This window comes from Orcinus orca, chromosome 9 (genome assembly GCF_937001465.1).
Source record: "Orcinus orca chromosome 9, mOrcOrc1.1, whole genome shotgun sequence".
Classification (NCBI taxonomy): domain Eukaryota; kingdom Metazoa; phylum Chordata; class Mammalia; order Artiodactyla; family Delphinidae; genus Orcinus; species Orcinus orca.
This window is the reverse complement of record NC_064567.1, coordinates 41,824,390-41,840,206: the sequence shown is the minus strand read 5'-3', so window position 1 is coordinate 41,840,206 and position 15,817 is coordinate 41,824,390. Positions and strand designations below refer to the sequence as shown.

The 15,817-nt window shown below is 37.9% G+C and overlaps 1 pseudogene; it reads right to left on the bottom strand.

The window, feature by feature from the left end:
* Nucleotides 1–14,913: 14,913 nt before the first annotated feature.
* Nucleotides 14,914–15,028, bottom strand: LOC117201375 (uncharacterized; annotated as a pseudogene).
* Between the last annotated feature and the right edge of the window lie 789 nt (nt 15,029–15,817).

The window sequence follows — 15,817 nt, the reverse complement described above, 5'->3', positions numbered from 1 at the left end:
GTTTTCCCACTTCATTCTCACAACAAACCTGTGAGTCATGGTTTATTAATTATTCCCATCTTACAGATGAAACTACTGAGGCCAAGAAAGATTACATGATTTGCTCAAGTTCATAGAACCAATAACTAGCAGAGACAGGTTCCAACCCAAGGCTGCCTGTCTAACTCCTAAACACATAGTCCCAACTAGAAAACTGCTCTCCATGCTTTGCTGGTTGATAAGGGGATGCACTCACCTATTCCATTATCTATACATTCTTTCCAAGATGATTGCTCATCTTCCAGGCCCTAGATGCCAAGGATAGAAAAGAATGCATAGTGCAGGGTGGGAGACAGACAAAAATAAATACTATACCATCAAATAAGGTGATGCCTGCTCCCATAGAGAGATGAATGAAATTCAAGTGGAACACTGGAGAGAGGTCTTTCTTAGAGATTTCACAGAAGATTTTAGTGTTTAAGTTGTTTTCTTTTGATTAGCTGACTAAGAGAGAATGGGGAAAGGACTGATTTTCATTAGAAGTCTGTTCTGTACATGAGCTAATGTAATCTTGATACTTGCCTTTGTATTTACTGAAATCTATCTAGTGGGCTCTGGATGTGTAGTGATGTTTTACTGCTTCAAAGTGAAACTAACAGTCTTTAAACAGAAAAGCAGATGTAACTGACTTCAAAACACTCTCAGTGGAGATCTCCTATGCACTGGGAATGAGACACTAATATATGATTTTTTTGTAGTTACTTTGTGTTTAACAAGGGAGGAGTTATATTCACATTTTGTTGTGTAATTATAGTGCAGTGTGTGTTAATCAGACTTGTAGATTTCTGTCCTAGAATCTCAAACTCTTACTGTATTGTTTTGCTTACCTATCTGTCTCATGCTATTGAACTGCAAGGTCTTTGTGGAACATAACATGAAGTCCCAGATCAGTGTCTGACACATAGTAAGTGCTCAAGAAATGTGTATTAAGATAAAAAAATGAATGCATGACTGAATTAACTAATGCCTATAAAACTTCTCCCTGAAGCAAATGCTATACCCATTTTACCATGAGTTTGTACCGTGGCCGCATCATACTTTTCTGGAACAGTCCTAACTTGAAATATTCTGTTCTTTTGTTCCCACCAACCATCAAAATGTCCATTTTAATATTTAAGCAGCATCTGTGAGCTTGCTTCTTGTGCCCAAAACAAATACCGAAAAAATTCATGTGTCCCAGTTTTCCTGTTGGAAAACAAAGTTACCATAGCAACAGATAAACTATGTTCTTGAATGAGAAGAACGACACCATTAGAGGGTGTGAAAATGAGGAGCTAGAACTACAACCCAATAACTTAGATTCTAATAGTTTTTGGTGTTCTCACTAAGGGAAAAGACCACTTTGACAACATTTATTCACTTATTAACAAGCACTTATTAAATATTCTGAGAATATTCAACCTGTATTGATTGTAGGAAATGTTATTGAATGCTCTGGTGAAAATTTGATTGAAAATATTTGACTTGTTTGTCTTTATCATCATCACACTTTTATTTATCTGACATGATCTTTTGTCATTTTAGAAGCTTAGTTGTTAAAGAAAGCACAGCATAGGTCATAAATAACTTAAGGGCTATAGTGGACATTTGTCATATTCTTGCCTGCCCATCAACTTTCAAATGACCTCCCTTTATTAACTGAAATACCTATGTCTCCCAGAGTATAAGTTACTTGCCTCCGTTGCAGCTAGAACACAGCATGTGACCTGGGTGTCCACTAATCAGGGGTATCAGGGCAAGACTTCCATACAGAAGATCCTGTTGCAGAAATGGCTTTAAAACAGCTGGAATAAGCTGGTGCAGTAAAGGTAAATCTCTGGTGCTTCGTGCTTGGCAGCAGCAGAGACAGTGATTTCCATATCAGGCCATTTTTTTCTGCAGGGTTTGGGCATTGGTGCTAGGCACTGAGCTTCCAGCCCCTTTCTCCAGCCATCCCCCCAATTCTGTGAGTTCCTTCACGTCCTTCAAAAAGTCCTTCTCCTGCTTAAACTAGTCAGAGTGGATTCTGGTTGTTTTGTAACTAAGAACATGGACCTTTACAACAGATGACATCCAATCATAAAAATAATCTTGACATTCACACAGAGTATGTTATCTAGGAAGTCCAGGGTGATCTCTGCGTTTCTCTGCATGTGCCAGAACAGTGAGCTGGAAAATCAAACTGGTAATCATACAGCAGTCCTAGCAATTCTTTGTTGTAATATGGTTAGAGGAGTTTTTTTGTTGGACATAATACTATATTTAATCACACTGCTTGGAAGTTAATTCTGAGCTTCCTGTTATTTAAGAGAACATTGATTTGGAATAAGCAAATGATTGTTTCCCAGGACTGAACCTTTTGGTTCCCAGCTTTAACACCAGATTAAATCTTCGTGTTTTATAAATCTGCAGTGCCTTTGTATTAGTTTTCTTGGGCTACCATACCAAAATACCACAAACTGGAGGACTTAAAGAACATACATTTATTTCTCACTCTTCCGGAGGCCGGAAGTCCAATATCAAGTCCAAGATCAGAAGTTAGCAGGTTGGGTTTCTTTTGAGGCCTCTCTCCTTGGCATGCAGATGGCAGCCATCTCGCTGTGTCCTTACCTGTTCTTTCCTCTGTGCAGGTGCATGTGTGTGTTCTAATCTCATCTTCCTACAATCCTACAAGGACAGCAGTCATATTGGATTAGGACCCAGGCAAACGAACTCATTTTACCTTAATGACCTCGTCAAAGGCCCTATGTCCAAATACAGTCACATTCTGAGGCAGTAAGGATCAGGATCTTAACTTATGAATTTGGTGGGGGGTGTGAGGGGAACACAGTTCATCCCATAACACTTGTGTTCATCTAAATTGTTTAAATTAAGGCTGATTTAGAGAAGCTAATTCTAAAAGTCACCACTACTTCTGTTTAGTTTGAAATAAACCTTTATAATGAAATTTTCCATGGATTATTACATAAAAACTCTATTTTGGAAAGCAAGGTAAAACTTCTTCTCCCCCACACCCCCCAGCCCCCTTTTTTTTTTACTAAAGTTGGAGGGGGAAGCAGATAGTTTTTATTGCTAGTGTTAATTTTTTAAAAACCCACTTAACAAAACCAGGATTTTCAAATGAAAACAACCAGACCTAAGGAAAAGTAAACAACAACTATGCCTCTCTCTCTCTCCCACCTGCAGAAGCTCTTGTGCTATTGCACAGAACATGGTAGTGGTCACTTCAGGCCTCTTCTTGTGGGTATTGCCCTGCCCTCCTTTGTATGGACCAGCTGGCATGGAGGAGATGGCACACAGAAGGAGAAACACTGAAGGCTGAAGAACAGCATCTTCTCTACTCCCCTCCACACACAAAGCTTTGACTGGTCCCATGCCTGATAGAAAGAGTGAATGTTGGAGAGGGCCTGATGACAGCTTGTGTGTGGTGCCCATCTCTGTCCAAAGAGAGGACTATCCCTCTTTGTTTGTCTAAGTGTCTTTAATATTTTTTCAAGAGCCATCTACATTGATCCTAAGCAGGTAGCCTTCATGAAATTCAAATAATTAAGGAAACATTTAAATTTGCATTCCTCTGTGTTCATGTGGTGACACAGTTGTGTGTCATAATTAATATCCCTTATTTCACTAAGGTAACTAAGGTTGCAACACCTAAATCGGTGGTTTAGTGATTTTCTTTTCTTTTTATCTTTTTCTTTTTTTCAGGGGGGGGAATATAATTTACAGTTATCTGTATAAAACTTAATCCTTGGGTGATGTCTAAGAAATTGATGGAGTTAGAACCTCTGAAAATTCTTTCTTCCATCAAAGCAATGAGAAAACTAGCAAAAATGGTCAGAGTCAGCTTTTTCAGAACTTTGGAAATGAACCAAAAACTCATAGCAATTTAGGGAGTTTTTATTCAAGAAAAATGCCTGAGCCTCAGTAAGAACAATGAGCTTTGCAGTGTCTTAACTTGCCTTATTTCTACCCACCTCTCCCCAGATCTATGGTAGGCTTGAAAACCAGCAACTCTGTCCCTTTTCTGCCCCCTGGCAGTAACCACAGAAGGCAAAAAAGGGACAGAGCTCCTGCAAAGCTTCTTTCTCAGAGTGATGTCAGTGAAAATGGCAGAGTAAGGACCTCCAAAACTTCTCCCTTCCATGAAAGCAATGAAAAACTGGTAAAAATTTGTCAGAACCCACTTTTTCAGACCTCTGGAAATTAACCAAAGGTTTGCAGTAACCAGGGGAGTATTTATTCAAGAAAAACAGCTGAATAAGCAAGTTTTGTGGCATTTTAGCTTGTTCTGTTCCCCTCTCTCCCTGCTTGGCAGGATCCTTGAAAAATAACAATCCACAATTACAGTGAAAACCAGCAGCCTGGCAGCCACCAGAAGGAGGCTGGAGCTCTTTCAAAGCATCATTCCCTAAGAATTGTCATTCTTTGACCAGTCTGGTGATTTCCTGAAAGAACCACCCCACCCCTTGCAAGATTGTCTTGATTTGATCTGACTTGGAGTTCACCTAGTATAAAAAGCCCCCTTCTCTTCCCCTTGACCAGAAAATTTTTCCCCAGTGGGCATTTGTTGAAAGTAATTACTGGGGTGATTCGTTGATTACTGCCTGAGGCAGGCGAAATAGTTCGGGCAAACAATCAACTAATGAAAAGCCTCAAAAGAAAATACGGGAAATTAGATGGTTTAGGGGATCTGAAAAACTTCACCATATTCAAGGGAATCTATAAGGTCACACAAGTATATAAGGCTGTGCACATGCCCAAGTTTGTGAGCATGCTAAGCTCTCACCTCTGGCTGACCTTGAGGCTTTGCACAAGCAGAAAGTGAAAGGTGAGGGAGAGTTGTAACATGCCTGAGAGTTAAAGGTGTGCCCCAACATGCACAAATCTTTGGCAAAGATTCAGAGACATTGTTTCCAGGTAACTAAGGAAATCTTTGTCCAGCAGTTAGCTAATCACTAAGCTAAGTGAGCAGAGACTTCAGTGGCCACATATAGCAAAGAATAAAAACTTTACTGAATTAGTTCAGAAAAATCACTAAACAAATAGCAATAACAACAAAAAACAGTGATAACTATAAACGCTGAGGAGCAAGGTGAGTCTGATTTTCAGAGTTGCCACATTATATTATTTAAATGTCCAGTTTTCAACAAAAAAAATTATGAGACATGGAAAGAAACAAGAAAGCGTGGTGCACACACATGGAAAAAAAGCAACCAATAGAAACTGCTCAGGTGTTGGATTTACTAAATAAAAAATTTAAGCCAGCTAGTTTAAATATGTTCAAGGAAGTAAAGGAAAATACGTCTAAAGAATTCAAGGAAGATAGAAGGACAATGGCTCACCAATGAAGAATATAAAAAAAAAATTATGTATATAAAAAATAGAAATTATGGAGTTTAAAAGTATAATAACTGAATTGAAATTTTAACTAGAGGGTCTTAAAAGCAGATCTGGGCAGGCAGAAGAGAGAATCAGTGAATTTGAAGATAGGTCAACTTAGATTATGCAGTCTGCAGAACAGAAAGAAAAAAGAATGAAGAAAAGTTAACAGAGCCTTAGAGACCTGTGAGATAGTATCAACTGAATCAACATATGCATAAAGGGAGTTCCAGAGGAAAAATGATAGAGAAAGGGGAAGAAAGAATATTTTAAGAAATAATGGCAAAAAACATTGCAAATGTAATGAAAAACATTAATCTACACATCCAAAGCTCAGTGAACTCCAAGTAGGGTAAACTCAAAGATCCACACTTAGACACATCATAATCAAACTACTGAAATCGAAAGACAAAGAGAATATCTTGAAAGCAACAAGAGAGAGGTGACATCATGTACAAATGATCCTCAATGAGATTAACAGCTAATTTCTCATCAAAAACAATGGGGGCCAAAGTCAGTGGGAAAATATATGCAAAATGCTGAAAGAAAAAAGACGTCAACCAAGAAGTCTGTATTTAGCAAAACTATCCTTCAAATGAAAGGAGGACATTAAAACATTTTCATATAAACAAAGACTGAAAGAACTGGCTACTGGAAAATCTGTTCTACAAGAGATACTAAAGGGAATGTTAGGCCAAAATGAAAAGGATAGTAAAAAACTCTTCCATATGAAGAAATAAAGAACACCTGTAAAAGTTATTACATTAGCAAATATAAAAGACAATACAAATTTTTTGTTTATTATAACACTTTTTTCCTCCTATCTGACTTAAAAGAAGACTGCACAAAGCAGTAATTGTAGATCTATATTAATGGGCATACAATGTATAAAGATGTAATTGCATGACAATTACAGCATGAAGTGGGAGGAGAGAATGTAACTATATAGGAGCAAAGTTTTATATACTGTTGAAATTAAGTTGATATTAATCTGAGCTAAGTTGTTATAGGAAGTTAATTGTAATCTTCAAGACAACCTCTAAGAAAATAACTAAAAAATTGTATTTTTGCTATTAAAATGGTACACTAGAAAATACCTATTTAGGGGCTTCCCTGGTAGTGCAGTGGTTGAGAGTCCACTTGCCAATGCAGGGGACACGGGTTCATGCCCCGGTCCAGGAAGATCCCACATGCCGCGGAGCAGCTGGGCCCGTGAGCCATGGCCGCTGAGCCTGCACGTCCGGAGCCTGTGCTCCGCAACAGGAGAGGCCACAGCAGTGGGAGGCCTGCGTGCTGAAAAAAAAAAAAAAGAAAATACCTATTTAACACAAAAGAAAGTAATGATGAAGGAATAGAGTGTCAAAATATTTTTATATATATATATTTTATATTATATATATGGCATATGAAAAACAAATAACAAAATAACATACAAATCTTACCTTATCAGTAATTATATTAAATATAAATAGATTAAACCATCCAATTAAAAGGCAGATATTGGCAGAATGGATTTTAAAAAACTGCAAAAAAGACACTTTACATTTAGAGACACAAATAGCTTGAAAGTAAAACAATGGAAAAATTGTACCATGTAAACACTAACCAGAGAAATCTGGAGTCGTTATACTAATATCAAACAAAATGGACTTTAATACAAATATTGTTTCTAGAGACAAAGATGGACATTTCACAAGGATAAAAGAAAAAATCTATCAAGAAGATGTAAGAGTTATAGACATCTATGCACCTAATAACAGAGCCCCAAGATACATGAAGTAAAAACTGTCAAAACTGAAGAAGAGATAGTTCAACAATAATAGTTGGAGGCGTCAATATCCCATTTTCAGTAAAGGATGAAACAACTACACAGAAGATCAAGATGCATATAGAAGACTTGAACATTATAAACAAATTAGGCTTGATAGACATCTGTAGAACTCTCCACCCAACAACAACAGAATACACATTCTTCTCAAATACAGATGGAACATTATCCAAGATAGATCATATATCAGGCCATAAAGCAAGTATTAGTAAATTTTAAATGATTGGATTGTACATATGTTCTCTGACCACAGTGGAATGACTAGAAGGAATTGGGGAATTCACAAACATATGGAAGTTAACCAACACACTCCTAAATAACCAATGGGTCAAACAAGAAAGCACAAGGGAAATTAGAAAATATTTCGCAATGATTCAAAATGAAAGTACCATATACCAAAATTGACGTAATGCAGTGAAATCAGTGCTTAGAGGTAAATTTTGTAATTGTAAATGCCTAAATTTTAAAAAGAAGAAAGATTTCAAATCAATGAAATGTTCTTTTCATTCACGTTTTGGTATTTTTTTAAGAACTTTTTATTGCGGTATAGTTAATGTGCAGTATTATATAGGTTCAGGTGTGCAACACAGTGATTCACAATTTTTAAAGGTTATACTCCATTTATAGTTACTATAAAATATTGGCCATGTTCTCTGTGCTGTACAGTATATCCTTGTAGCTTATTTATTTTATACATAGTAGTTTGTACCTCTTACTCCCCTATCCCTATCTTGCCCCTTCCCCCTTCCCACTCTCCACTGGTAACTACTAGTTTGTTCTCGCTTTCTGTGCATCTGCTTCTTTTTTGTTATATTCACTAGTTTGTTTTATTTTTTAGATTCCAAATATAAGTGATGTCATACAGTATTTATCTATCTCTGTCTGACTTACTTCATGTAGCATAATAACCTCCATGTCCATCCATGTTGTTGCAAATGGCAAAATTTTATTCTTGTTTATGGCTGAGTAGTATTCCATTGTGTGTGTGTGTGTGTGTGTGTGTGTGTGTGTGTGTGTGTGTGTGTGTGTGTGTATATTACCACATCTTCTTTATCCATTCATCTGTTTAGGGACATTTAGGTTGCTTCCATATCTTGCCTATTGTAAATAATGCTGCTATGAACATTGGGATACATGTATCTTTTCAAATTAATGTTTTCATTTTCTTTGGATATATACCCAGGAGTAGAATTGCTGGATCATATTGTAGTTTTATTTTTAGTTTTTTGAGGAACCCTCATACTGTTTTCCACAGTTGCTGCACCAATTTGCATTTCCACGAACAGTGTACAAGGGTTCCCTTTTCTCCACATCCTCACCAACATTTGTTATTGGTGGTCTTTTTGTGTATAGCCATTCTGACTGGTGTGAGGTGACATCTCACTGTGGTTTTGATTTGCATTTCTCTGATGATTAACACTGTTAAGCATCTTTTCATGTGCCTGTGGCCATCTGTATGTCTTCTTTGGAAAAATGTCTATTCAGGTCTTCTGCCCACTTTTTAAATAAGATTGATTGTTCTTTTGATGTTGAGTTGCATGAGCTGTTTATATATTTTGGATATTAACCCTTTATCGGTCATATCATTTACAAATATTTTTTCCATTCATTAGGTTGTCTTTTTGTTTTGTTAATGGTTCCTTTGCTGTGCAAAAGCTTTTAAGTTTAATTAGGTCCTATTTGTTTATTTTTGGTTTTGTTTCCTTTGCTTTAGGAGACAGATCCAAAAAAAATATTGCTATGATTTATGTCAGAGTGTTTTGTCTATGTTTTCTTCTAGGACTTTTATGTTTCCAGTCTTACATTTAGGTCTTTAATCCATTTGGAGTTTTTTTTGTGTGTGTATGTGGTGTTAGAAATTGTCCTAATTTCATTCTTTAACATATAGATACCCAGTTTTCCCAGCACCACTTATTGAAAGACTGTCTTTCCTCCACTGTATATTCTTGCCTCCTTGGTCATAAATTAATTGACCACAAATGCATGGGTTCATTTCTGGGCTCTCTATTCTGTTCCATTGATCTATGTGTCTGGTTTTGTGCCAGTACCCTACTATTTTGATTACTGTAGCTTTGTAATATAGTCGGAAGTCACGGAGCATGATACCTCAAACTCTTCTTTCTCAAGATTTTTTTGGCTATTTGGGGTCTTTTGTATTTCCATACAAATTTTAAAATTATTTGTTCTAGTTCTGTGAAAAATGCCATTGGTATTTTGATGGGGATTGCATTGAATCTGTAGATTGCCTTGGATAGAATAGTTATTTTAACCATATTAATTCTTCTAATCAATGAACACAGTATCTTTCCATCTGTTTGTGTCATCTTCAATTTCTTTCATCAGTGTCTTAAGGGAATTTTAATTAATGCTGCATCTATTTCACCTATTTGCTTTTCTTTCTTGGAATCCTCTTTAGAAATTTTGTCAAAATATGAGTTGGGCCATGGAAATTTGTCACACATGTGAACATTATCAATCATAGGTGCTCAAGAAAACAAAAAATTGAAAATCACTGACTAGACCAGTCTTTACCAAATGCTGGTGTATCTGTTAGGGTTTGATCAGAGAAAAAGAATCCCTAAGAGTGATATGAAATAAGGAATTTATGAAAAGAATTATACCAGTACTGTTCAATAGAACTTCCAATGGTGATGGAAATGTTCTGTATCTGCACTGTTTTATAACATAGGCACTAGGCATGCATGTGAAATATGGCAGAAGCACAGCTGAGGAACTGAAGTTTTCATTGTATATAATTTAATCAGTTTTAATGTTAATAGTCATACAATGGCTAGTGGCTACTATACTGGGCAGCACAGGATTAAATCTCACCCTATTGGCGGGGGGTGGGGGGGGGTTGGTGAAGGAATCTCCAGATGGAGCTTGCCTTTGTATATGGAGTGGATGGGCCTGACGTTGCTGTTGAGCCACAGGGCCAGCAGTGGGAGAGAAAGGCTGATTGTGAAGTAGAGGAGAAAGAGGACAAGCTGGAAACCCATGTCTGTCTCTCACACCTGTAATCTTGGTAGACACAGGTGATCTGCAGAAGACAGTGCCCCTCCCCTCAAAACTGCACATGCTCATGGCCCAGGGCTCAGAGAAGCTGAAGAGGGAGATTCCATGGGAGCTGGAGCCTCTGTCTTGGCAGCTGAACTTCTCTGACAAGGTGAACCAGCGGATCATCAGCAAGGGAGACACAAGCTGCCTTTGGAATGTATGGCTGCAGTGTCATTGCCACAGATGTCTCTTGTGGCCCATCCTAACTCAGAACCACACAGGGAAAGGAATTCTGGGAAATTCTGTGTAATACACAAGCACCCCAGCTGGTCCAGGAAGAGATGATATTAACTTTCCCTCCTGCTGTCCTTGAGCCCCTCCTCAGTTACAGTGGAGGTAGCTTGGCCTCACTCTCTTCGTCCTCCTCCTGTCCCTCACTCTTGGAATATATGCAAGGGAATTTAGAGTTTACCAGTTAGTAGTACATTTAGGGCAGCTCTTGCAAAACTAAGCTATTGTGCTGATAACTGCTATTTTATTTGTCAAAAGATGAATGGATCTTTTGATTTTTTTAGTGGGTCTTTACTCACTTGTTGTCTGACAATAAGTGAGAAGCAGAATGAAGGAATCAGAATGTCTGTCCTAACAAATCCCTCTGGTTCTACTTAGATTCCTCATGGCTTCATTTCTTTCATCAGTTTGTGGAAGAGGAATGCCATGACACAGAAGTGGCAGCTTGTACTTGGATAACAATTATAATACACTTACTCGTTAGAAGCTGTCAAAAAAAGTTTGGCACTAAATACAACCCAATAGTCACAGTAAAGAAGAGCAATTATTTATAATCTTATTTTCACATCTATTTTAAGGGCTAACCATGTGTTTTATCCAAGATAATCTGCTTTTATTAATGCCATGACTGGACATGTGTAAATGATAGTATGAGTTTACTTCACAAGAAGGTTTGGATTTCACACTTCCATTTTATGGTAGGGAAATTCTAACAAGAATTGGATAAACTCAGGGTTTTCCTAAAATAACAATGATTATTATTCACAAAAGAATCACAAAATCTACAGTTGAGAATGTATATTGTCTTCCACACTAAGCAATGTTACACTTTTAGACCTGCTATATTAACACTACAGATGAATATTTTGATTAATGAGTACAAGAGTCTTGGAAGAAAAAATAAAGTAATTCAAGGATTCAGTCCAGACTAAATGGTGTGACCTAATAGATCAAAAGCCTGCAAGAAACCAAGCTGTGGGAAAGTAATAATGTATATAAAAATGTGATTTCAACCCCTGCTTGGCGACTGTCCTTGCTCAGGCCACAGAGGCTCAGTGCCATCAGATGCATTAATGCTGAGATACTGGTCACTAGTGGGGGGAGGGGAGAGATGGTGAAAGCTTTTTGCCTGCAGATCCAGGGAACCGCTTATAAGCCTGAAATTCATTCAACTGATGCATCAGACATCAGTTATTGAAGAAGCAGAGGCGATGAACTTACTTTAGCATTGACCTGACCCAAGGGGATAAACGCATGGCAACATGCTGTGTTACTTCGACAGTGCAGAGACACCCAATGTCAAAATGCCACAGGGCTACACATTGTTCCAAGGTTGGGACTGGGTTTCCATTAGACTGTCTTAAGGTGGTGGGATTTCTGAAGTGTCTGCCGAGATGCAGCCCTTCCCCATCCCTAGCCCCACCACTCATTGTAGGAAGAGCAGAGTAACGTTTGTCCTGAGAAACAACAATGGCTGATCCTTAAGGACCCGTGCAAATAAACAGTGATGTTGTCACTCAGTGGTCTGAGGACAGAGCAAGGTATGGGCAGTAACTGAAAGACATTTACAAGGAATTCTTGTTCTCCTGCTGAGCCATTTTTAACTGCTAAAGCCTCAGAAGGGTTTAGGATTTATCTGGAGAAAAGCATAAGAATGAGCATCTAAAATCTAGGATTCCAAGCCCTTTGCTCAGGTTTGGAAATCTTCCTAGAACAGGGAACTTTAATAGCATAGGATTAAGAGCTAGGGCATGGGAGTCAGACATCTTGGTTTCAGATTTTGATCTGTCACTAAATAGCTGTGCAGACTTGGAAAAGGTGCTCAACTTCTCTGAATTGTTTCCTCATCTACAAAGGGAACTTCATCAGAATATCTGTCAGAATGAATTAGGATTAGGTTGATCTGCCAGTACCGTGAAACCTAAGATAACAATAGTTTTAATGAGATAGAAGTCTGTTTCTCTCTCATGTAACCCAGCAGTCCAGGCCTGGTATGGAGATCCCACATGACCACATAGTCATTCTACCATCTTTAATGGTGGCTTTAATATCTGGGTCAAAATGGATGCTGCAGCTCCAGTCCTCACACACATATTCCATAGAGGAAGCAGGCAAAGTGAGAAGAAGGGAATGGCCTTCCCCTTTATAGACATGTCCCACAAAATTGCACAGCCCTCTTACTTTCTTTTGTCCCAAACTTAATCACATGGCCACTTCTGGCTGCAAGAGAGCCTGGGAAATGTGATCTGTATTCTGGATGGGCACGTGCCCAGATGCAATTAGGAAAGTCTGTTACTGAGAGGAAAGAATGGTATTGGGGGACGCATAGGATTCTCCGCTACCCAACCTATCAGGCTATGTGAGGATTCAGATAATTCTAGTAAAGTGCTTTGCACAGAGGCCAGGCCAAAGGAAGTGCTCCATGAATGGCTGGGATTGCTGCCATTCCTCACTCCACCCAGAGCACCAGTGTTTGCTTCGAGGTTTCCAGGAGGGCACTGCAGCTGCTAGGCAAGAGGCAGAGCAGCACATGTAAAGATGCTGTTTGTGGCACGTGGAGAGTGCAGAGGGCTGTCAGGGAGCAGGGCTGGGAATATGGTGAGGTGAAAGAGGCACTCACCTCGGGTGCATAATTGGGGGGCGGGGCGGGGGTGTTGCCAAAACTCTCAGTACTCAAGAAGAGTAATACTTTAATGTAATATTTTTTAAAACCAGAATTAATGCAAAACATCCACAATTAACAAAAATAAAGATGGGATCCAACTCTGCACTTCAACAACTCAGTTCACCTGGTTCACCCTAATCCTAGACCTGTCACATCCTATTTTTCCTGGCAGCGCTCAGGCCTGAGAGAATTAATGCAGTGTTAGGGGGATTAGTTTAAAATGTGGGGGATGTATTTGTAATAATTAAGTAGGATCCAACAACATATAAACTCTCTAAGGTATATGGATTTCTTTAATCTATACGTTTAAAGAGATACAGTACTCCTTTTTTTTTAAAATTAAGAAATCTATACTACCTAAATCACAAGAAAGAAAATTGAAAGCATTTAAAATTGTACCACTAAGACAAAACCTTAATATTTTAATGTCTATCATTCCATCTTTTTAAAGTATTATGTGTGTATATATATATATGTACGCATACATATATATACTTTTCATTTAAAATTGAATCATTCAGTATATAACACAACCTGCGTTTTCATTTAACAGTATTTCTGTATTACTACATATTCTTCTACAATATAATTTCTTTTTTATTTTATTGAAATATGGTTGATTTACAATGTTGTGTTAATTTCTGCTGTACAGCAAAGTGATTCAGTATTACATATATATATTCTTTTCCATATTCTTTTCCATTATGGTTTATCACAGGGTACTGAATACAGTTCCCTGTGCTATACAGTAGAACCTTGTGGTTTATCCATTCTATACATGAGTTTGTATCTGCTAATCCCAAACTCCCAATCCTTCCCTTCCCCATCCCCACCCTGCCTTGGCAACCAGAAGTCCGTTATCTGTATCTGTGAGTCTGTTTCTGTTTCATAGATATGTTTCATTTGTGTTATGTTTTAGATTCCACATACAAGTGATGTCATATGGTATTTGTCTTTCTGATTTACTTCTCTTAGTATGATAATCTCTAGGTTCATCCATGTTGCTGCAAATGGCATTATTTCATCCTTTTATATGGCTGCGTAATACTCCATTGTATTTATATACCACGTCTTCTTTATCCATTCATCTGTTGATGGACATTTAGGTTGTTTCCATGTCTTGGTTGTTGTAAATAGTGCTGCTATGAACATAGGGTGCATGTGTCTTTTTTTTTTTTGTGGTATGCGGGCCTCTCACTGTTGTGGCCTCTCCCGTTGCGGAGCACAAGCTCCAGACGCACAGGCTCAGCAGCCATGGCTCACGGGCCCAGCCGCTCTGCGGCATGTGGGATCTTCCTGGACCGGGGCACAAACCTGTGTCCGCTGCATCAGCAGGCGGACTCTAAGCCACTGTGCCACCAGGGAAGCCCAAATGTGTCTTTTTGAATTAGAGTTTTGTCTGGATATGTGCCCAGGAGAGGGATTGCTGAATCATATGGCTACTCAATCTTCAGTTTTTTGAGGAAATCATACTGTTTTCCATAGTGGCTGTACCAATTTACATTCCCACCAACAGTGCAAGAGGGTTCCCTTTTCTCTACACCCCCTCCGGCATTTTTTATTTGTAAATGTTTTAATGATGGCCATTCTGACCAGTGTGAATTGATACCTCATTGTAGTTTTGATTTGCATTTCCCTAATAATTAGCAACGATGAGCATCTTTTCATGTGCCTATTGGCCATCTGTATGTCTTCTTTGGAGAAATATCTATTTAGGTCTTCTGCCCATTTTTTGAAAAATATGGAACGCTTCACAAATTTGCATGTCATCCTTGTCTTGTGCAAGGGGCCATGCTAATCTTCTCTGTATCATTCCAATATTTTAGTATATGTGCTGCCGAAATGAGCACAATATAATTTCTTATGTTGTGTGTATATGCCAAATTTAGATCGTTTCCAACTTTTTTGCTCTTACAAATAGCTCTACAATAAATATCCTTGTGGTTAAATTGTTTTTGCAATTATCTGTTTATTTACTTGGTCTAAATTCCTAAAAGAGGAATTGCTAGTCAACCTTCTTAAGATTGCCAAATAGCCTTCCAGAACGTTTCTACCAATTTATTCTCCTTCCAGAAGTGTGTGAGAGTATGTGTTTCCCATACCCTTGACAACATTGAGTGTAATAATTTTTTAAATCTCTACTGACTTAAATAGTGAAAAATAAAGATAAAAGTTTTGTATTCACATTTCTTTAAATGCTAATGGAGGTAAAGGTTTTGTTCATTTTTTTATTAGTATTTGCATTTTTTTAAATAAATTGCATGAAGAGGTAAGATCTTTGATGGCAGAGACTTATGAGTTTTTGTTCATTTATGTCCCAAGCACCTGCAACAGTGCCTGTCAAAGAATAAGCACTCAATAAATATTTGTTGAATGAATGAAAGTATCCAACAATTTCTAAGAGTTCTTTAGCTATCAAAGGAATTAATATTTAGGATGGGTTTCAGATATTTTTCTCAGTTTATCATGTGCCTGTCAGCTTTATTTATTGTATTCTCTGCTACGTACAAGTTTTTAAAAATCAGTTTTCCCTCTTTGTGTCAGGATATTACATATATCAGGACTGTGTGTGTGTGTGTGTGTGTACACATTTTTTTCCAACTATTTTTTACATTTTGAATCATGTGTACCTTATTTTA